Source organism: Acinonyx jubatus, chromosome X (genome assembly GCF_027475565.1).
Source record: "Acinonyx jubatus isolate Ajub_Pintada_27869175 chromosome X, VMU_Ajub_asm_v1.0, whole genome shotgun sequence".
Lineage (NCBI taxonomy): Eukaryota > Metazoa > Chordata > Mammalia > Carnivora > Felidae > Acinonyx > Acinonyx jubatus.
In genome coordinates this window covers 89,795,474-89,819,484 of record NC_069389.1, presented here as the reverse complement: position 1 = coordinate 89,819,484, position 24,011 = coordinate 89,795,474, and positions in this window count along the sequence as shown.

Here is a 24,011-nt window from a genome sequence, read left to right as displayed (position 1 = left end):
TGGGTGGGGCAATAAACCCTTCCTCCTCTCCTTGAAGAGACGTATCATGTGACCAGGAAAACTTACAGGATTGCAACTGTGGTATATACAGGCACATAACTTTGTGTGCCCCTGATATAGCCCAAAGTCAAGGATTTGTTTTTAAGTTAGCCTTAAAAGGACTTTCTCCGGAAGGCCTTTCTTGGGTCCTCTTATTTAATTGCAATCCTACGTCATCACACTCACCCCCACACCCTGTACCATTTCCCTGCTACACGTTCCTCCCTAGCATTTGTCAATACACGCTGTACTTATGTCCTTATTTCTTTGGTTTCTTATCTGTTTGCCCCCCTAAGATTGAAGATCCCTGAGGACAAAGGTACGCTTGTCACGTTTGCTACGGTTAAAATGTTCTGAAAAGTGGCAAAATCGTGACACTCACCCCCAAACAGAAATAAATATGTGTCAAAGATTTTATTTAGCTCAGGAATGGGGCAACTGGTAAAGTGTCAAGTGTCACCACCAGTTAAAAGCAGAACTCAAAGAACAGACGCCTCTAGAGATCAGGAATGCTGAAATGAACGTATGGATGGGAGGCAACACTACTTTTTCCACAGAGGGAGAGATGTCCCTCCAGCTGACATAGAAATAGATTTGCTTGTTTCTAGACAAGCATTATTGTCTACAAACAAGAATTATTTTGCATTAAGATCACTTATCCCCAATCTACAGAGTTGCAAAATAGCTACCACTCAAGCAGGATTAGGTAACCCTGAAGGTCTGCTATGAACAAGGCCTAATTTTCCACCGAAACACAGAATCTCCCTAGAACACAGCGGTGCCTAACAGAATGCCTGGCACACAATGGACACTTGAGTGGTCAGCCTGAGGGCCAATATTATCAACATGAACCTCATTCTCCAAGCCAGAAACTTGGACATCATCCCTGATTGTCCTCTCTTTCACTCTGTCCTCCCTCCAATCATTCACTGCATGTTACCATTTCTGTCATCTGGAAGTATTTATTTTACTGCATAAGAAAAATCTGTTCTAGGGGCGCCTGGGTGGCTCAGTCGGTTGAACGTCCGACATAGGCTCAGGCCATGATCTCATGGTTTATGATGTCGAGCCCCATGTCAGCCTCTCTGCCGACACTGTGGACCCCTCCTCGGATCCTCTGTCCCCCCCCCCCGCCCCTCCCCTGCTCACGTGCACGTGCTCTCTCTCCCGTTCTCTTTAACAAATGATGCTGGGAGAACTGGACAGCAACACGCAAAAGGATGAAACTAGACCACTTTCTTACACCATTCATAAAAAACAAACTCAAAATGGATAAAGGACCTGAATGTGAGACAGGAAACCATCAAAACCCTAGAGGAGAAAGCAGGAAAAAAACCTCTCTGACCTCAGCCGCAGCAATTTCTTACTTGACACATCCCCAAAGGCAAGGGAATTAAAAGCAAAAATGAACTGTTGGGACCTCATGAAGATAAAAAGCTTCTGCGCAGCAAAGGAAACAATCAACAAAACTAGAAGGCAACCGACAGAATGGGAAAAGATATTTGAAAATGACATATCGGACAAAGGGCTAGTATCCAAAATCTATAAAGAGCTCACCAAACTCTACACCCAAAAAACAAATAATCCAGTGAAGAAATGGGCAGAAGACATGAATAGACACTTCTCTAAAGAAGACATCCAGATGGCCAACAGGCACATGAAAAGATGTTCAACGTCGCTCCTCATCAGGGAAATACAAATCAAAACCACACTCAGATATCACCTCACACCAGAGTGGCCAAAATGAACAAATCAGGAGACTATGGATGCTGGAGAGGATGTGGAGAAACGGGAACCTTCTTGCACTGTTGGTGGGAATGCAAACTGGTGCAGCCACTCTGGAAAAGTGTGGAGGTTCCTCAAAAAATTAAAAGTAGACCTACCCTAGGACCCAGCAATAGCACTGCTGGGAATTTTCCCAAGGGATACAGGAGTGCTGATGCATAGGGGCACTTGTACCCTGATGTTTATAGCAGCACTCTCAACAATAGCCAAATTGTGGAAAGAGCCTAAATGTCCATCAACTGATGAATGGATAAAGAAATTGTGGTTTGTATACACAATGGAATACTACCTGGCAATGAGAAAGAATGAAATCTGGCCTTCTGTAGCAATGTGGATGGAACTGGAGCATGTTATGCTAAGTGAAATAAGTCAGGCAGAGAAAGACAGATACCATATGTTTTCACTCTTAAGTGGATCCTGAGAAACTTAACGGAAGACCATGAGGGAGGGGAAGGGAAAGAAAAGTTAGAGAGGGAGGGAGGCGAACCATAAGAGACTCTTAAAAACTGAGAATAAACTGAGGGTTGATGGGGGTGGGAGGGAGGGGAGGGTGGGTGATGGGTATTGAGGAGGGCATCTTTTGGGATGAGCCCTGGGTGTTGTATGGAAACCAATTTGACAATAAATTTCATATTTAAAAAAATACACAATAAAAATTTTTTAAAAAGAAAGAAAGAAAAATCTCTTCTAATGTGTGAATCTCATGATGCCATTCCCATGCCTAAAACCCATTGTTCTCAGACTAAACTTTAAATACTTTAGAACCAAAGGCCTTTCGCTCTGGGAATATCTAACAAAGAAGAAGCACAGGAAAAGATATAGACACATCACCAATTTAGCATAGTTGCTGGTACATCATGGATGCTCAATAGCTCTTTGATTAATTAATTAATTAATTGAGTTATTCAAAGCGGGTCCTGTATAGCTCATCTTCCCCCTGAATGTTTTTTCTGATTATAATTACAGTTTGTTCTACAAATACATCTTCTTTTACTTTTTCCACTTGAGATCGTATCTCATTAAAAAAAGAAAAAGAAAAAAAGGATACTTGGATTCTATGACAACTTTTACCTTGAATCTAAGGTACTAGTGTGTTAAAAGTATACTTAGCATCTCCAGTCTGACAAAGTTTTACAGACTTATACACCCCACCCCACGCCCAAGGGAGTCTCTACATGGTATTGCCACAGCTCAGATTGTTGTAGTGAAAATTAAAGGCCACTATAATATTTCGTAAATAGATAACTTATTTCTAAATTAACTGGAGCTGGCTGGAATAAATGACCTCTCTGACTTTCCTATGACTGATGTTATTTGGTATTTTGTTCTTTTTGAAGGGAGGCTGATGTCTAAGGAAACCTTCAGAATCAAAGACCAAGAGGCAGCTTGGCTCTCTGGCTATGTTCTCTCCAAGAGCTCGTGTTTTTTCTTGGGGGAAGTTCCCTATAGTTACCATGCACAAAAGCTCACTGGAAAAGAAGATATCAATTTATTTATCTATTTATTTTGAGAGAGAGAGAGAGAGAGGAAGGCAGAGAGAGAGGGACAGAGGATTCAAAGCAGGCTCTTCGCTGACAGCAGCAAGCCTGATGTGAGGCTCGAACTCACGAATCATGAGATCGTGACCTGAGTGGAAGTCAGACACTTAACTGACTGAGCCACCCAGGAACCCCAGAAAATGTCAATTTAAAATTTACTTCCAAGATGCCCTTCACTATGGATTATTATAGTGAAATGCAGTAATTTATACTTAGCAAAATCAATTTGGTGTCTTCCTGCCTTCCCTTGATTGCCTGTCCCCAAGAATACGTTCCATATTTCCCTGCTAGATAACCAGGGTCCCTCATGTGGTAGCCATATGAGGTGTGCCCTTCTTGGACACTGTCCTGTCCTTGGTCTTTGACCTACCCTTACCTCACCGAAACTGATCTGTTACGGGCCTCTCAGTGAACTTTCATGTTGGAAAATATCTAATAAACTCTACTGAAGAGGTGTAATTCACTTATTAGGTTATGAAATTCTCTTATCAAGTACAGCTGTATTTCACCATTTTTTTCAATCGAAGATGAATAACCAAGGTAGATGTTGAGGCATTATCAACAGGATGCTATCTGTGGGACTAGAATTCTTCCCGATGGTCCTCAAAATACACGGAATAGGCCTACTCATTAGAAACAGCCTATGATTATCAGCTATATCGACACTATACTTGATATGAAATTGTCTTGTCGTTTACCTTGTTCTTTTAAAATACAAGTGAATGTTTCCAAAAAATCCTGTTAATTGAAGGTTCAGGTTAGTTAGATTCAGGTCGATCAAGGTTGTACTCTGACAGAATTTACATAATGTGGTGACTTTCAGGCATGAAAAAAATTTTTGATTCATCAGTTCAGTTAGCCTGTAATATTGATTTAATGACCTGTTTGAATGAGTCACGCTAATTGAACTAAACTGTGTTGTTTACAAGAGCAGCTGGTAATGAAAATAACGTATCCTACATCCTTCTACCAAAGTAGACAATGCAGCTCATTTGCATGTACATTAATTTTTCATTTTCCTTCATTTCATACTTTGTGTGTCCTTTCATATATCACAAGGTGAGCTGATTTCAAGTGGAAAACTAGCATCATGAACAAAAAGGTGACTAGGTAGTCTTTTTAAATCTTGTCCAAAAGTTTAATTTCTGTGATAGTCCTACGAAAAAGGGGTCCTTTGTGCTGAGATCGCAAATGTGTTATTTTTGTCTGGAAATATAATTAGTCAATAAATTAAAACATTCAAATATTAAGGTCATGTCACTACAGCTTAATAGATTGTAACCATCTATCGTTCTGCATAAAATGGTGTTTTTCTTCCCAGCCCATACCCCAGCCCCATTTATAAGATACTATGAAAATACAGAAAGGAGCGAGGGGTCATTCTAAAGCAAGAGGATAGCCTAAGCCAAAGGGCTTGAGAACAAAATTGGCATGGAATATATCAGAACGGGGAGGAGAAGAACCATGATCCTGACACGGCTCTAACGGTTATATTGTCCATGGTGAGAAAGAAGGCTGCATGAGTGATATATTTTGTGTCACACGTGGGATAATTTGCTCAAGAACAAGAAACATGTTTATTACGTTTTTTGCCTACTTTTTAAGACCCATTTCAGCAAAATATATGCAATACATGCTAAATAAAACCTGGCTGAAGAAATGAATCAGAAAGGATGTGATCACAGATTCCTGAGAAGCTGGGCTAAGAAATACCCTCTGGGAGGCATTTGGGGCAGGGGGAGGTGGGAATCAGTCGGTTAAGTGTCCGACTCTTGATTTCGGCTGTCTCCCTCTCTCTCTGCCCTTTTCTCTCCTCTCTCTCTCTCTCTCTCTCTCTCACACACACACACACAAAAAAAGATAAATAAATAAACATTTTAAAAAAACATCTGGAGTTGGGATACAATGAAAAAGCAACAGGGTTGCCAACTTCAGAAATTTTTCTACCAACTAGAAGGAACTAAGAGAGGGTTTGTAAATATTTTGCTGATGACAAGGTACAGGATCTGCCTACCCAGCTGCTACTTGCTTTTACCCACATGATTAACCCCTCTGCCCGATTAACTTTCCTAGTCTGGTCCCTACCCTTACACATCAGATCTTGAAAATTGGGTATATACTGCATCCATGGACTTCTAAACATTTGGACATTTCCCAAAGCTTCTTACAGATTAGTAGTCCTGAGAGATGTTAGCAGGTGTACCTTAATGCCACATAATCCACTAAGTTTGGGAAACTCTGCTGACTCTATCACCAGTTCAAAGATTTCAAATGAGTAGTTATTCGCATATCAATATGTTCTAAAATGTCTTACAGTAATATGTTTTAAATCGTTTACAATGTCTAAGGCACTATTTCTCAACCACACTCTACCACAGAAGTCTTTTTGCTTGTTTTAATGGACCACCCATCACATATCTGTCAGAAGTCTAGGATCCCAGCTTGTGAAAACCTGCTTCCACAGATAATGACTAGATGTACAAGATACATCCCTTTAATCTCTGTTTTTAAAATCATAATTATGAGGGGCACCTGGGGCAGTTAGGTGACTTTTGATCTCAGCTCAGGTCATGATCTCAAGGTTCATGAGATCAAGCCACAAGTTGGGCTCTTGTGCTGACAGCACAGAGACTGCTTGGGATTCTCTCTCTCTCCCTCTCTCTTTTCCCCTTCCCCAATCGTGCTTGCTCTCTCTCTCGAGCAAAATATATAAACTCTTTAAAAAATCGTAATTATGTTGGGACACCTGGGTGGCTCCATCGGTTAAGCATCTGACTTCGGCTCAGGTCATGATCTCGCAGTTTGTGAGTTCGAGCCCCACGCCGGGCTCTGTGCTGACAGCTCAGAGCCCGGAGCCTGCTTCGGATTCTGTGTCTCCCATCTCTCGGCCCCTCCCCTGCTCATGTTCTGTCTCTCTCTGTCTCTCAATAATAAATAAATGTTAAAAAAAAGTTTAATCATAATTATGTCTAAAATTTTAAAATAATATAAAGCAAGCTATTTTTTCTAACACTGAGATAGTTATTAAAAGCACATTTTTATATATCAAAATGATTTTATTTTTAATGTGCAAATGGCAGCTAAGAAGGTATTTATGTTAAAAATGAAAAAAATCACATACTACTTTCAAAGGGTGCATCTCTAAGGTTGATAAGGGATAGGATTCTCTCTTATTTTAGAGAAGAAAAAGCCATTCCCTTTTTTGCATGTATTCACAATTTCTCAGACGTATTTGAAATATATAGGTCATTTCCTTTTTGAATTTATTTGTAATCTACATACAGTAAAATTCACTTTTTTGATGTACTTATCTTTAACTTCTAACAAATGGAGATGGTTGTATAACCACCACCACGATCAAGATAGTGATGGTTTCATCACTCCAAAATGCGTAGAGTATTCTGGGTTTCTTTCAGCACTTTAAACGTACCATTCCACTGTATTCTGTCTTCCGTGGCTTGTGATGACAAGTATACAATCATTCAAATCACTGTTTTCCCCATACGTGATATATTGTTTTTCTTGTTTTTAAGAGTTTTTCTTTTCTTTAATTTTAAGTATTTTGATGGTGATGTATATGACCACGATTCATGTTCACTCTGTTTGGAGTTTCCTGAGCTTCATGAATCTATAAATTTGTATCTTTCACCAAATTTGGCAAGATTTCAGCCCATTTCTTTCTCCTTATTCTGTCATCTCTATTCTGCTATTAAGCCCCTCCAGTGAATTTTTTCCTTTAATTAATATACTTTTCTATAGTAAATTTTAAGTAATTTCTGTTTTATAGCTTGTATGTCTTGGCTGAAAACTTCTATCTTCCCATCCACTTCAAGAGTGTCTAGCCTTACCACATGAAGGATGGATAAAATAGCTGTTTTAAAGTCTTTGTCTGATAATTCCAATATCTGGATTATCTCAGGTTTAGCATCTCTTAGCATCTCGTAAACATTATCTCATGTTTATTGTCTCTTAACCAACAATTGATTCTAGACGCTCTGAATATCATATTTTTACTTCAGATCCTGTTAAGGTTCTCTGGAGAATGACTGGTTGGTCAATTCATTTAGGTTCAAATTGTAAGTTCTTCCTTGCCTGCTGTGAGCAGTGGTTCTTCTTCTTTTTTTATTTTCTTTTTTCTTTTTTAAAATTTGCATCCAAATTAGTTAGCATCTAGTGCGACAATGATTTCAGGAGTAGATTCCTTAGTGCCCCTTCCCCATTTAGCCCATCCCCCCTCCCACACCCCCTCCAGTAACCCTCAGTTTGTTCTCCATATTTATGAGTCTCTTCTGTTTTGTCCCCCTCCCTGTTTTTATATGATTTTTGTTTCCCTTCCCTTATGTTCATCTGTTTTGTCTCTTAAAGTCCTCATACGGTCCTCATATGAGTTCAGTTTTCCAAATCGTTGCTGTGCTATTTGGGTCTACGCACATACGCACCATTCAGGCTTACTCTGCGTCATGGCCAGCAGTTTCCATCGCATTGCAGTTTTCAAAGCCTTTTCGATGCTTCTTTGTGTTTGTTCCCTGCATGTGCAGCTTAGGTGTAAGCTCAGTTTAAACCCCGAATTGGAGAACCCCCTTCTTCCATACTTTACTATCTGGGACTTGCCCCACAGTCTCCAACTCCAAAACACCTGTTTTCCCAGTTCCTCTGTCTGGAATACAGGGGTTTCTCTTGGGACGCTCAGTTGGTTAAGCGTCTGACTCTTGATTTGGGCTCAGGACACGATCTTGGCTCAAGTCATGATCTCGCGGTTCGTGAGACAGATCTCCGCGTTGTGCTCTGCACTGAAGCATGGAGCCTGCTTGGGATTCCGTCTCTCATCTCTCTCTCTCTCTCTCTGCCCCTCCCCTGCTCACTCTCTCTCTCTCTCTCTTTCTCTCTCAAAATAAATAAACATTAAAAAAAAAAAAACAGAATACAGGGGTTTCTCTGATAGTTTTACGCCTGTTGTGGAGAGAGAAAAAATAGTCAGGATCCCCACGCATGCTTTGGTCCACCAAGGCCCCTTTCCTTGATACGTCTAGAGTCATGGGAATTATTTTTGTCTCGGGGTTTGAAGTGAGTGCCATATCATTATGGCACTGCAACTTTGTGACTTAGTAATAATCTCAAGCAAGGCCTGGAGAGAAAAAAAAGAAAGAAGAGAAGATAAGGATTTTCCTTACATTCTCCAGACCATTTTCTCAGTCCTCTGCCTAGAAAGGGGGTTACTCAATTTTCTGTTGTCCATACTCACTGCCCAGTTCTGGGACACTCATCACCCTTGAGTTAAAGGCAAACAAAACAACAAAACAAAATAGTAAACTCATCATTTTACTGATCATTCTTCAAGCGTTTACCTCCCTCCCCACTGAGAGAAGGAGTATTGTTAACTTTTCAGAGACTTCAATTAGTCACATCTTGTGTTTTGTCCACAATTTTTAGTTGTCATTAATGGGGGGAAACAGGCCATAGAGGGCTTACGCTGTCTCGTCCAGCACTGCAAGTCCCGGGCAATCTCTTTTGGTTGGAAGAAAAGACAAATATAGGGGAATCACACATATTGGATATACTGGTCGTATGTCTCCTTCCCAAGCATATAAAATCATCAGATAAAAGAACAAAAAATTATGTAGATAGAAATAAAACAAATCAGGAGAATTGATACTAATACCAAAGTAGAATTCAAGGAAAAGGAGCATTATTTGACACAGAAGATAATTTGTCTTGATTAAAATGTATAATTTACAAAGAAGACGTAACACTAATGAACCATAACAAAATAGCATAGTATCTCTACCACTACATATACATAGAAGCAAAATCGGTTATAAATTCAAAAAGAAGGACTCCTGGGTGGCTCAGCTGGTTAAGCATCCAACTTCGGCTCAGGTCATGATCTCACAGTTCTTGGGTTCGAGCCCCACATCGGACTCTGTGCTGACAGCTCAGAGCCTGAAGCCTGCTTTGGATTCTTTGTCTCTCTCTGCCCCTCCTCCACTCACACTCTCTCTCTCTCTCTCTCTCACTCTCTCTCTCAAAAATAAATAAACATTTTTAAAAATTCAAAAAGAAATTGAGAAAACATAATTTCAGGAAGAGATTGGTGTATCATATCACTCAATCTTTTATACAATAAAGTAGAAAAAACCTAATACTGGAGAAAATTTGAAAATATATTTTATACATTTGAATTATTAGATATATATCCAATAAAATATCCCTAAAAAGGAAGACACATTCTTTTCTAAAGCTCATGATCACTTCCAAAATTTGATCATAATCTAGACCAGGGAAATCTACAAACTTTTTCTCCAAAGGGCCGGAGAGTAAATATTTTAGGTTTTGTGGGTCTTACGGTCTCTGTCACAAGTATACAACTCTGCCATTGCAATGTGAAAGCAACCACGAACAATTCACAAACGAGTGGGCATGGCTTTGTTCCAATGAGACTTTATGTACAAAAATAAGTGGTGAGCCAGATTTGACCCACAGGCTGTAGTTTCCTGACCCCCTGATCCAAATTAGTCAAAGGAACTGGGAACTCTAAAGATTGCTTTAGTAGGAGGCTGCCAGATAGGTTCAATAACAGAAATGGGTCTTAAATCAGATACAAACTCAATCATTCTCAGTTGCCTTGATGGGTGAAGAATAAAGTAGCCTGATATAAGAAAAGGCAGAGATACAGTGAGTTAATGTCATACATTTTGTGTATGCATGTGTATGTGTATTCTAGAAGAACTCAAAATGATGAGGAAACTGAATCCTGTAGTATTCTAAAGGACACAGTGTTTACGGCCAGAAAACCTGAGTTAGGATCTCCCATTTACTATTATCTGTATGACCTTAAGCAACATCACTTCCCTAGGAACAGAGTGTGACAGAGGATCTCCAAGTTCACTTCATGAGTCGTACTTTGTTGGCATCTAAATCAAAGTAACAGATTAAAGAAGGCAAGTAGAAACAGAGACTGGAGACATAAAAAACGGAAAGAATAAAATAAAAATGAGTTTGTGGGGGAAAAAATACCATACCTCATATTTTCAATAAAGCTAATGCCATCTCAAAAAAAAAAGAGAGAGAAAGAGAGAGGCAGGGATATTTTGATACAGATCAATGAAAGTTTAGAGGAGAGGAATCATGGCATTAGGGTAATTATATAATTACATTACATCTGACTCTTACTCTATGAGAGTCAGTGTGAGTTGATAAAGGTATTCTATTAATTCCTAGGCAAAATACAAGCTAAGTTCAATAAAATTTTCTAGTGGCTAAGATTTACTAAAGTAACTAATCATGTTCATACAGATGCCCACTGGTTTTAATAGGAAGCCACCGGCTTAAGAATAGTTAAGAATGGAGCTAATTGGGGGTGCCTGGGTGGCTCAGTTGGTTAGGCAACCGATTTGGCTCCAGTCATGATCTCACGGTTCGTGGGTTCGAGCCCCACGTGGGGCTCTGTGCTGACCGCTCAGAGCCTGGAGCCTGCTTCTGATTCTGCATCTCCCCCTCTCTCTGCCCCTCCCCTGCTCATGCTCTGTGTCTCTCTGTCTCTCAATAATACATAAACGTTAAAAAAACTTTTTCGAAAGAACGGATTTAGTTGGGATTTCTGTCACCAATTAGCTGTATGTCCTTAGGCAAAACATTTAGTCTCTTTTGGCCTCAGTTTCCTCAGCAAGTAATGAGGGACATGCAGTGAATAACTACTTATATGCCTTATAGCTAGAAAATTGTATGATTTGGGATGCCTGGGTGGCTCAGTCAGTGGATCAAGCGTCTAAGTCTTGATTTGGGCTCAGGTCATGATCTCCTAGCTCGAGTTTGAGCCCCGCTTTGGGTTCTCCGCTCCCAGCACAGAGCCTGCTTCAGATTCTCTGTCTCCATCTCTGTCTGCCCCTCCCCCACTCATGCATGTTCTCTCAAAAATAAAAATATGTATATATATATTTTTTAAAAAAGAAACAAAAGAAAATTCGATAATTTATTTAAATTTTAGTCTGTTATCACTCTAAAATTTATTAATAATACTTGTCAGTGTTTAATGGTCTACTTAGCTATTTTTATAAATTACTTATATTTATTTTTATTTTCACTTAACTTTTATTTATTTATTTATTTATTTATCTATTTTAAGAAAGAGAAGGAGACAGAGCGTGAGCAGGGGAGGGGCAGAGAGAGGCGGGGAGAGAGAATCCTAGGCTGGATCCCAGGAATTGAACCCTGAGATCATGACCTGAGCTGAAGTCAAGAGTCTGATGCTCAATGGACTGAGCCACCCAGGCATCCCTACTTATCATATTTAAACCACAATTACCTGGCAATCGATTTATCCATTAAACAAGTCATTAACCAATGCACTTCCACGGCAAACAAAGCGATAGAAATTAAATGAATGGCTTCTGGAGGACTTGTCTTAAAATGCCATATCTAAAAAGTAATGATAAATGTCACAGAGAATAACTGCAAAGGAGTAAAGGTGGCAAAGGAAGAAAACTAGGTAATATGGGAGGATATGATGGAGAGAAAATGTATCACCAATTGTTTCCAGCATCAAAGGCTGTCTACAGAAATATGGAGTCCCGGTGGGGGATGGTGATTATATTTTTATTAAGGAACAAACCCGCTATACATGCAAAATTTACATGGTGAATAACTTCTCTTAAAGCGATGAAATAAATTGTATTCTCTCTAGTGCTTTTTGCATTTTTTGTGCTCTCTATGCCAATTACTTGCAAGCATTACCACTTTTAATTCTTCCAATAAACTTATGACATAATTACTAGTCTTTTCCCTTTCTTACAGCAGAAAAAAAGAGAAGCAGACACAGAAAAAGAATTTTGCCCAAACCCGCACAGCTATGCTGCGAAGCCATGATTTAACCTTGTTTCTCTAATATTGTTTTAAATACTACACTATGTTGCTTCCTAAGTCTGAAATTCTCCTTTAAAAAAACTGCATCAACAAACCAACTTCTTACAGAGTACATTCTATGTAACTAACTGGAATTAACAATATTGGATTCAGTGGTAGATCCCCCAAATAAGTCTATAATCTATTGAGGCAAATAATGAAATATTTTCAAAAAGAGAATGATCACTTAAAAAAACCAATTGATTTCTTTGGGGAATCTAGTTCTGGATTTTCATATTTTACCGTTTTGTCAGCTTTCTTGAGGTATAATGTATATACAATACAATTCTAAAATGTCAAAAACAAATGTATCCAGTTGTATACCGCCACAATCATTGTATAGAACATTTCCATCACTCCAGAACATTCCCTTTCAGACCTTGACACTCAGTATCCTCCACTAACCTCAGACCGAGCTGGCAACCACTAATCTGCTTTCTGTCACTGTAGTTTTTGCCTTTTCTTGAACGTCATATAAATTGACCTTTACTGTATGGAGTCTTTAGTGTCTGGCTTCTTTCCCTTAGCATAATACTTTTGAGAATTATGCATGTTTTGTGTCTCGGTAGTTTGTTTATTTTTATTCCCGAGCAGTTTTCCATTTTATGAATGTACCGCAATTTGTTTATCCATCCATCTCTTGGGTTGAATCTTGGTTTTTGACAATGTTGAACAAATCCCCATAAACACTTAGGTGCAGGTCTTTGTATGAATAAATGCTTTCGATTTTCCACGCAAAAGTTTGCAATATATAACAGAAGTTGATGTGGAGGACACCTACAGGTAAGAGGAGATCCATGATAGAGAAGTTCCTCCATAGAAACAGAAACGAATTCGATACTTTGATACTTTAAGTACATATGCTTTAGAGAGTCATGTGTCTCAGAGTAAGACCAAGAGGCTGACGAGTGGGAAAGTCATTATGTGAAAGATGTCAGCAGAGTGTGGGAAGGATGAGAACAAGAGGTACTTACCTACCTTGACCAAGTGTCTCTTCCAAGACAAAGACAGGATGTTAAATGATAAGATACTGGTGAAGAGGAGAGTTTGGCAATAAAAACCTACTTAGGAGGAAATGAAGAAAGGACAGGGAGCCATATCAAATGGCCTCAATCCTAGCCAAGGAATTAAGTAGTGAGCATATTTAGAGCTGAGATAGCAGGGCCCGCATAAAGTTTGGGCATCTACTATAGGGAATGTTCAGAAAACGCCAAGAAAGGATAAGAGAACTAGCAACCAAAGTACAAAATCCAGCTGAATTTTAGGAGCGCACATTTATTCTAACTTGGTGGTCATGATTTTGTGATTTTCGTCAGATGTTAAGGTCTAGGAGTAAAATCAGAGGAAAAGAATAACAAGATGTTTCTTTCCTGGGTTAAGAATGTGTTTCATAGGGGCGCCTGAGTGGCTCAGCCAGTTCAGCCCTTGACTCTTGGTTTCCGCTCAGATCATGATCTCATGGTTCGTGAGTTCAAGCCCCACATCTGGCTCTGTGCTGACAGTGCAGAGCCTGCTTGGGATTCTCTCTCTCCCCCTCTCTCTCTTCCCGTCCCTGCACATTCTCTCTCCCCGACCCTCAAAATAAATAAACAAAAAGAATGGGTTTTATAGATGTAAGAAATGATCGAGAAAATAAGGGATTATTTGCGTTAATGAGGAGATCCGTTAAAAAAGCTGGTCAAGGGTTGCAGGATGGGTAGGCGAGCAAATAATGATAATAATAACTAAATGAAAAATTCATCTGAAGACCTAAAGAGACTGGAGATTATTGGTGGGATGGTGGTGAAACGAAAAAATCGGTAGGCGTAAAGGAGTAAGGATAAGGAAGGAAATATTATTGCGGTCAGAGAGTAATGGCAGCTGATTCTTAGAAACGACTTACCGAAGAAACAGTGAGAAGGGCCAAACAAAGAACGTGCTGAGGAACAATCTGCTGGAAATCGAATTGCTAAAGATCCCTTACTAAAGATAAACTACTGCAAGACACAATGAAAGACGAAATGTGATGATCAACTAAAGATCTATTAAGATAGTTTTAGCTTTCTCTGCAACAACGCACACTGCCTCCGGAAAGACCGAGGCTCTGTCGCCAGCAGCACATCAAATCCGAGAGCAGCGACAAGCAGTTACCAGTTCTTTGTGCACCGCTTTTCTGTACAATCCATTTATCAGTTTTAGTGCATGCTGCTGCCATGCTTACTCTTTCCATTGCTGCCACAGTCATAAAACAGTTGCCGTATAGTACATTTTGACGGTCCGTCACAGCCCCCAAGTGTATAGAGTAATACCTTTATTATAAACAATGCCAACATGGTCTTGCTGACCGTGGCAGAAACAAAAGCATGACGATACGATACTAAAAACATTCCGTTGCAAAATGCGGGGTACGAGACGAGAGCTTGCAACCAGAGATCAAGACAAAGCCCCGTTAGGGGCGCCGGGCTGGCTCAGCGGGTTAAGCGTCCGACTTTGGTTCGGGTCATGATCCCATGGTCCGTGAGTTCGAGTCCCTCCACGGACTGTGTGCTGACAGCTCGGAGCCTGCTTCGGATTCTGTGTCTCCCTCTCTCTCTGCCCCTCCCCCACTTAGGCTCTGTCCCTCCCTGTCTCTCTCAAAACTAAATGAACATTAAAAAAAAGTTGACCACAAAGCCCAGTTACATGAATCTACGAGTTATAAGGTCCAACTCAGAATCATGGCAGCAATGGTGAGATTTGCTTCCAGGGAGTATCTCTGGAGAGCAAAGCAGGGAGGGAAGAGGTGGAGAAAGAGACTTTCGCTTTCACTCTTTATACTTTTATAATATTTAGGATTTTAATGCCAAAGCATGCATAACTGTCAGAAAAAAATTTAAACTGAACAAAGAAGAAGAGGAAGAAAAAGAGGAAAGGAAGAGGAAATTTACCACCTGTGTAAACTTGGGCTGTATATTTAACCTGAATATCAATTTCTTCAACTATAAACTGGGAATATAAAGATCTATGATGCCTGTTTGTTCAGTCAACAAATATGTCTTGACTGTATGTATTGTCTTCGCTGCTGTGAGTTGGCAATAATTAGTGTCACTGTGAAAAATTGAATGAAATGATTCAGATAATGTGTCTGGCACCAAGAAAGTGCTCGACAGATGTCATTATGTTCCTTCCATTTCTCTAGTAGAAAAGCAGAATTAGTCTCGGAATTTTTTCTTTTTAAGTAGGCTCAACGCCCAGCATGCAGCTTGAACTCATGACCCTGAGATCAAGAGTCACATGCCCTACTAACTGGGCCAGTCAGGTGCCTCTGGTCTCAGAATTCGAGGCAAGTTTAAAGCAGTCTCAGGTGTGGGGATTGGTGAACAAGGAAGAACCCTGGGCAGGTCCCATGTGAAATCTGTCTAACTCCATGTTGCCCAGGGAAGCAGACTCCTGAGAAGCCAGAAAAGTCTCACTCTTGCGCCAGTGAGATTCAGCTTCAAGCCTGACATCTTCTTTTCATCCCCAAGAACTTGCTTTCTGGAGTAGGTGAATCTTTAGTTCACCCCGTCAAAAACTGTACCCTACAGGTAAATGTATCATTTCTTGAAGTAGTTTACTTGTTGGATGAAGGTTCTCAAAATCTTAGCTGTTCAAGTCTAATTTTAAAGGATGAATAATGGCAAAAAAAGCTAAATGATAGTCAAAACCTAAAGTGTAATATTAAAGAATGCAAAGGCCTCTAAATATTGAATGCCAGGTACAAGAAACAAAAACGAAACAAAACAAAAACATGATCCCCTGTGGAATGTCTTTAGGGAAGAAGGGGATGGCGGTATTGAGAGGAATCAACTCATCATCCATCAATCACATCATTAAATAAGGTTGTAAGGAATCAAATGAAATGACTTGGGTAATGTGTCTGACACCGAGTAATTATGTCTGGGACACCAATTATTGCTAAGCTGCCAAATTCAGTCAGCTAAATCTAGTCTCGTCATCAGTTACCCTATGATTCTGGAATAAAAGACCATTAAAAGCCACCTTCTCCTTCTCCTTTTCCTTCTCCTCCTCCTCCTCCTCCTACTCCCCCTCCCCCTCCCCATCCCCCTTCTCCTTCTTTTGCAATCTCATAGTAGCATCTACTAATGACTACATTTTGGGGGAAAAAAAATCAACCCGGGCACCTGGGTGGCTCAGTTGATTAAGCATCCAACTCTTGATTTCAGTTCAGGTCATGATCTCACTGTTTGTGGGATTGAGCCCTGCGCTGGGCCCTGCGCTGACAGCATGGAGCCTGCTTGGGATTCTCTCCCTGTCTCTCTGCCCCTTCCCTGCTCTCTCTCTCTCAAAATAAAATAAACATTTTTAAAAAATCAACCCAGTCACATATATTACAAAGAGACTCCAGTATTCTTGTCTCAGGGCATTAGAGAGGACAAAACTGAGCTAGAAATCCTATATGTAGAAACAATGTAATATGACGATTATATCTCAACGTCAGGTAAATATGGTTAGGAGGAAAACTTTTAAATAAAAATGTTATAAAAGAATCCAAGTCTTAGAGAGAAATTAGGCTTTCTTACTCATGAAAGAGTCTACATTTTACTAATGCTATTCTCTTGGAATCAGAATACCTTGATTTCTGATTTGTGAATTCTGGCTCTACTGTAGATTAGGTTAACTGCCATATAATCTTGAACAACTCACAGACTCACGTTTTCCCCTTATGAAATGAGGATAGTGTTAGCTGACTTGCCTAACTCATGGCGATGTGATAAAGCTTAAATGAGATAATATATACAAATGCATTTGGAAGGCTGTAAAAGACTATCAAAATAAAAAGAAATATTCTTTAATTTCCCTCTATTCAATTCAAGCCTTCTTCTACAATTCTTGCACATACCCTTTTGGCCCTTCTTTAAACATTTAAAACAACAGATTTCAAATATTTGTGTTTATTTCTAATCAATGGCACTCTTCACTCAAGAGAAATAATGGGAAGACCAAGGAAATCCAAAATGTAATATAGCTAAAACAAGAGCTATTCCATTGAACCTAGAATATGAGTTCAGTTGGCTCTCCATTCCTTACCCACTGCCTTAAGACCCCTGGGGTAGACCCACTGAACAGAACCAGAAAACCACTAACCAAACTAATGATTGTAAAAGGATTACTACCTGATTTACTCCCGAAGTATTCAAAATCTTTATGCACATTTTGCTTATCACTTAGTTTGTCAGCATTTCAAAGACAGGAACCATGTTCCCGAATTATTCTGTATTTGCCTTGCAAAGCTCTATTCTGACCATCATGTCATAGTTTCTTACCTTGATATATTATTTTGTAAGCCACAGATTCGCAAAGATGAAAAGCATCCACAATATTCATTATTGGCAAGAGTATGGGAAAACAGACTCTCTCAGATACTAGGTTCAAATTGTAAGTTCTTCCTTGCCTGCTGTGAGCAGTGGTTCCTCTTCTTTTTTTATTTTTTCTTTTTTAAAATTTACATCCAAATTAGTATACATGTATTCAGTGAATGTCTGCTATGCATAACAAGAAAATAAAACCCAAAAAGGCTCCATCCCCAGGAGAGCTTACATACTTACGAGACAAAATAAACAAATTAACCAATGAATGTACATTGTGTCAGGTACTGAAAAATATCATGACAAAAAGATTAAGCAGGATAGTGGGGAAACAGTAGCAGGAGGTGCTATCTTAGACTGGGTGGTAAGAGAGGTCCTCCCGGAATAGGTAACACTGAAACGGAAAAAATGAAATAACGAAGAAAACAAAGAATGAAATAACGAAGAAAACAAAGGTTAACCGTAAGAGCAGAGGGGGCATTCAAGGGATGGCAAGGAGCCCAGGGCATGTGGAACAGAAAACTATGAATTTAATAGATGCACTGGGAAGCCACTGGAGGATTTGGAAACGGCACTCGCATAGCTTTATTTGCATTTTTTTAAATTTAAGACAACTTTTTTAAGTGTATTTATTTATTTTGAGAGAGACGGAGACAGAGACAGCATGAGCAGGGACGGTGTAGAGAGAGGGAGAGGGAGAAAGGATCCCAACCAGTCCCTGCACCATCAGCACAGAGCCCGATGTGGGGCTCGAACCCATGAACTGTGAGATCATGACCTGAGCTGAAACCGAGAGTCGGACGCCTAACCAACTGAGCCACCCAGGCACCCCCTTGTTTGCAGTTTTAAAGGGTCACTCATTCTATGGTGCATAGAGTAGAGGGGCAAGGGGGACAGCACTGAGGAGCCAGATGCAGTAATTCAGCTGACATATGATGGTGTCTTGGATTCTGATGGTTGAGGCAGAGATGGTGAGAGGTTGTCAGATTTGGGATATATTTTGAACGTAGACCTAAATGAATTGGCTGCTGGATTAGATTTAGATTAAGGGGGAGAGAAGAATCAAGGATATTTCTCAGTTTTTGGCTTAAGCAACTGAGGGTGGGGGAGATAATAAATGAAGAGCACTTTGAAGAGTGGAGTAGGAATCAAAATATTGATTTGAGGCAATATTTAAGTTTCAAATGCCTATTAGCTATCCAAGCAGAGAGTCTGGAATACAGGGAAAGGTCAGGGCTGGAGACAGAAATTTGGAAGTCATGGGACGAGGTGAGATCATATAGAAAGCCACTGTAGATGAAGAAGAACTCCAAGGTCTGAGCATTTAGGTATTAGGAAGAGGGAAAGGATCCAGCAAAGGAAACGGGAGGGTTAATGGATTAACCAATGATTAAAAGGAAACGGGTTAAAAAGAAAAGCCAATGTGTTAAAAGGAAAAGCAAGAGAATAACAGCACCCCTAAAGCCAAGGAAACAGTGTTGCAAGAAGGATTTACCAAACTGCCAACTGTATATCCAAAGTCTCAAGAATGTTTTACCCACTGACCATCTCCTAACAATTTATCCTGTCTAAATATTCATGTATGTGTACAAGGATGTAGCTACAAGAATATTCATTAGACTCTTCCAAGTAGTGCAACTGAAACTGCCAAACTGTTAACAACACAGATTTTTAAAGAAATAATTACAATTCCTCCACTTGATGACAAAACAATGTGAAAGCTAAAAATCGAAATTATGTTCTTTTATATATTTCCTTGAAAGGATGTCAAGAAAAACAAAATAAAAATACATGTGTTGCATTTATATCAAATGGGTATCTATAGTACGATACCACTTTAAAAATAAGCTATAATCTATGTGACTTTACATATGTATAGAAACAAATCCTAAAGAATTCGCACCACATTGACAGTGATTTTCCTTGGGTGATTTTTACTTCTTTAAATTTTCTGCCTTGTTTGACGCTATTTCCATTTTAAGAAAAAACTTCAAATGCTCTATTGAGACTTCAGGCCTTATACTGAAAGTGAGAAGCCAATATCCTTCCTCGAATCGACTCACAGATGTCACATTTCACCACTCTATGAATTTGCATCTAAGTCTAAAGGCAACGCATATATTATGCTCTTTCCTTGTACACACGCGCGCTGGAAAAATACAAACGCCTGTAGATGGAACCATATGAAATCCTGATATTCAACCACTTTTGGCTTATAAAACAAGCCATTTCATGTAGTTCCGTCTACTGTTTGAAATCTGACCGAATACTATGTTTCAAGATCTGGGAGACTCTAACTCTAACAGATCACTTCATAAATACTGATTCTTTATCTCTGTGCATCATCCTCGGAGATTCCATCCCCAACCCAGAGATGCAACTGTGCTGTAACGAGAGGAGCTCTCGGCGCCGGGGTGGCTCAGTCTCTAGGTAGAGCACCTGACTCTTAATTTCAGCTCAGGTCATGATCTCATGGTTCAAGTCCCAGGTCAGGCTCTGTGCTGTGCGTGGGGCCTGCTTGGGATTCTCTCTCTCTCTGGCCCTCCCCTGCTCATTCCCTCTCTCTCTCTCCCTCCCTCACTCTCTCCCTTTCTATCTCCTCTCTCTCGCTCCCCCTCTCAAAATAAATAAATAAACATTTGAAAAGAAAAGAGCTCTAGACTGAAGGTCAAACAGGTAATTTTTAAAACTCTGTTGAGGCCTAATTGAAATAAAATAAGATGCACATAGCTGAAGTATAAAATCTGATTAGTTTTGACCTATGTGCACAGCTATGAAAACACAACCCCATTAAGATAAGAAACATTTCGATCATCCTAAAAAGATAACTCGTGCAGCATTTCATCCTTCTTTCCACCTCCATTCCCAGGCAACTACTGACCTACTTTCTGTCACTATAGATTGGTTTGCATTTTTTTTAATTTTATATAAATGGAATCATAAAGTATGTACTCTTTGATCTGGCTTATTTTACTGATCACAATTAATTTGTATCCACCGATGTTCTTTTGAGGATCAGTACTGAAAAAGTTAAAAAATCATTAGGCCATTAGTTTCTTTATTGTTGATCATTCATGACAATATGGACTCATGGATATTTATTTTATACTGTGGGTTATAATCTGACCCTATTTCATTTATCTTGTTGCTTAAATTATTCCAGCTTTGGCCACTGGGACCTCTTTGAATTAGCTCCTGTGTCTCTTTGACATATCCCTATTACCAGGGTTTTTGTTTGTTTGTTTGTTTGTTTAGTTGCTTGCTTGTTTCCTCGCTTTGTGGAAGTACAGAATGTTCTAGGCTCATATCGTATATTTCTTCCCTGGTCCTGCAGTCATTTTTGCAAAAGCCTAGTTTCCTTTCATTGGAGAGTGTATTAGTAACCAAGATGTGGGCACTGGATATACTCATTTTTTTTTCCTTTTGGCATACTGTTCAATTTTTCAGCCACGATTTTTGAAAATACTATTTTTGCCCATTTAATTGACTTTGGAACTTTGTCAAAATTCAATTTGCCAAAAGGAAGGAGATCCTGACACGTGCAACAACGTGGATGAATCTTGAGGACATTATGTTACGTAAAATAAGGCTGTCACAAAAAGACATATACTGTATCATTCCACTCATAGGCGGCATCTAGAGGAGTCAAATTCATAGAAACAGAAAGAAGAGTGGTTTCCAGGGGTTTGAGTGAGAAGAAAACCGGTTGTTCAATGGGTATAGAGTTTCAGTTTTGCAAGATGAAAACGTACTGGAGATTAGCTGCACAACAATGGTTAGGTTAGACATGGTTAAGATGGTAAATTTTATGTTATGCATTTTGACCACAATACAAATATTTGGGGGGCACCTGGGTGGCTCAGTCGGTCAAGTGCCTGACTCTTGATTTTGGCTCAGGTCATGATCTCACAGGGCTGACAGCACGAGGAGTCCGCTTAAGATTCTCCCTCTCCCTCTCCCCCTCCGCCAGTCGTGCGCATGCACAGGCACTCTCTCTTAAAAAACATTTAATGGGGGCGCCTGGGTGGCACAGTCGGTTAAGCGTCCGACTTCAGCCAGGTCACGATCTCGCGGTCCGCGAGTTGGAGCCCCGCGTCGGGCTCTGGGCTGATGGCTCAGAGCCTGGAGCCTGTTTCCGATTCTGTCTCCCTCTCTCTCTGCCCCTCCCCCGTTCATGCTCTGTCTCTCTCTGTCCCAAAAATAAATAAACGTTGAAAAAAAAAAAGTTTAAAAAAAAAACAAAAACATTTAATGCATGAAATGAAAAAGAATTAAAGTAGATGTAACAAAAAATCAATTGCCCATATCTCTGTGGGCCTGTTTATATACTTTAGATTCTGTACCAATAATCTGTGTGTTTATCCTCTTATCCATACCGCCACGTCTTGATTACTGTAGCTTTACAATAAGTCTTGAAATCAGCTCATGTGAGTCCTCCAACTTTTTCTCCTTTTCAAAGTTGTTTTGTCTATTTGGGTTCCTTTTCATTTCTACATGCATTTCTGAGCCAGCTTTTCTACATCTACAAATATCCCGCCATGATGTTATTGTGATTGAATTGAATCTATAGATCAATTTGGAGAGAACTGAAATGGAACATTATTGAATCTTCTATCACTGTTTACTGTTTTTCAGCAAACGGATAAGTATATTTTGTTAAATTTATACATAAGTATTTCATGCTGTATGTACCATTATAAATGGCATGGACTTTAAAACTTTGCCTTCCAACTGTTCATTGTCAGCATTGGGAAATACAATTATTTTTTGTATACTGACCTTGTATCATACATCACTAATCTCCTTTATGGAGTTTTAGGAGCTATTTTTGTAGATTGCTTGGTATTTTCTTCCTTTTCTTTCTTTTTCTTTTTTGAGTAGGCTTCACACCCGTCATGGAGTCCAACACAGGGCTTGAACTCACAACCCTGAGATCAAGACCTGCATTGAGATCAAGAGTTGGACACTTAACCCACTGAGCCACCCAGGCACCACCTTGGTATGTTCTATTTAGAAAATCATGACATCTACAAATAAAGACAGATTTATTTCTTCTTTCCCGATTTGTATACATTTTATTTCTTTTTTTCTGCCTCATTTCACTCAAGAGGACATCAAGTATGAAGTTAAATATGAGGTTAAAGTGGACATCATTCCTGATTCCCGATCTTAGGTAAAAAGTATTCAGTCTCTCACCATTGAGTACATTATTACCTGAAGAATTTTTTCTTGTTTTGTTTTTAGGTGTTTTTTTTTTTAATAAATTCTCCTCATCAGGTTCAGTTCCCTTCTGATCCCTTGTTTGTGGATAATTCTTAATATCATGAAGGCATGTTGAATTTTGTCAAATTCTTCCTCATGTGTTTTTTGATATAATAGTATAGCTTTTCTTCTTTAATCTGTTGTTATGGTGAATTAAATTGATTGATTTTCAGTAATGAATCATCCTTATATTCCTGAGATAAACTTAATTTGGTTCTGATATATTATCATTTTCATTCATTATTGATCTTTGATAATATTTTATTCAGGGCTTTGCATCTATATTTATTATGGATATGGGGCTCTTAATTTTCTTTAATGTTTTGTCTGATTTTTTAATGTTTATTTATTTTGAGAGAGAGAGATAAAGAGCACGAGCAGGGAAGGGGCAAAGAGAGAGGGAGAGAGAGAATCCCAAGCAGGCTCTGCACTGTCAGCACAGAGCCCAATGCAGGGCTCAATCCCACAAATGGTGAGATCATGACCTGAGCTCAATTCAAGATTTGGACACTCAACCAATTGAGCCACCCAGGCACCCCTGTCTGACTTTTATATTAGGGTGACATTGGCCTTTTCTTTCTGTAAGAGATTGTATAGATTTAGTACCAGTCCTTTCTGAAATGATTGACAGGATCCTCCAGTGGAGCCATCTGGACCTGGAATCTTCTTTTTGGAAGTTATTTAACTATGAATTCAAATTCTTTAATAAATATAGGACTACCTAGTTACTTATTTCCTCTTGAGTGAGCTTCAGTAGTTTGTGTCTTTTAATAACTGGTTCAATTTAAGTTTTCAGAATTACAAGAATACAATTATCTTTACTATTCCCTTAATATCCTTTTATGCCTGTATGCTCTGTAGTGATATCCCCTCTTTCATTCCTGATATTAGCAATCTGTGTCTTCATTCATTTTTTTTTGTTAGTGTTGCTACAAATTAATCAATTTTACTGAAAATGTCAAAGATATAGCTTTTAGTTTCATTGATTTTCTCAATTGTTTTTGTTTTCACTTTCAGTGATTCTGCTCTTATCTTTACCATTTCCTTCCTTCTGTTTTCTTTGAACTTAATTTACTCACCTTTACTAGTTTCTTAAGGTAGATGCTTAGATCCTCACTTTGAAACCCTTTTCTAAAAGATGATTTAGTGCCACACACTTCCC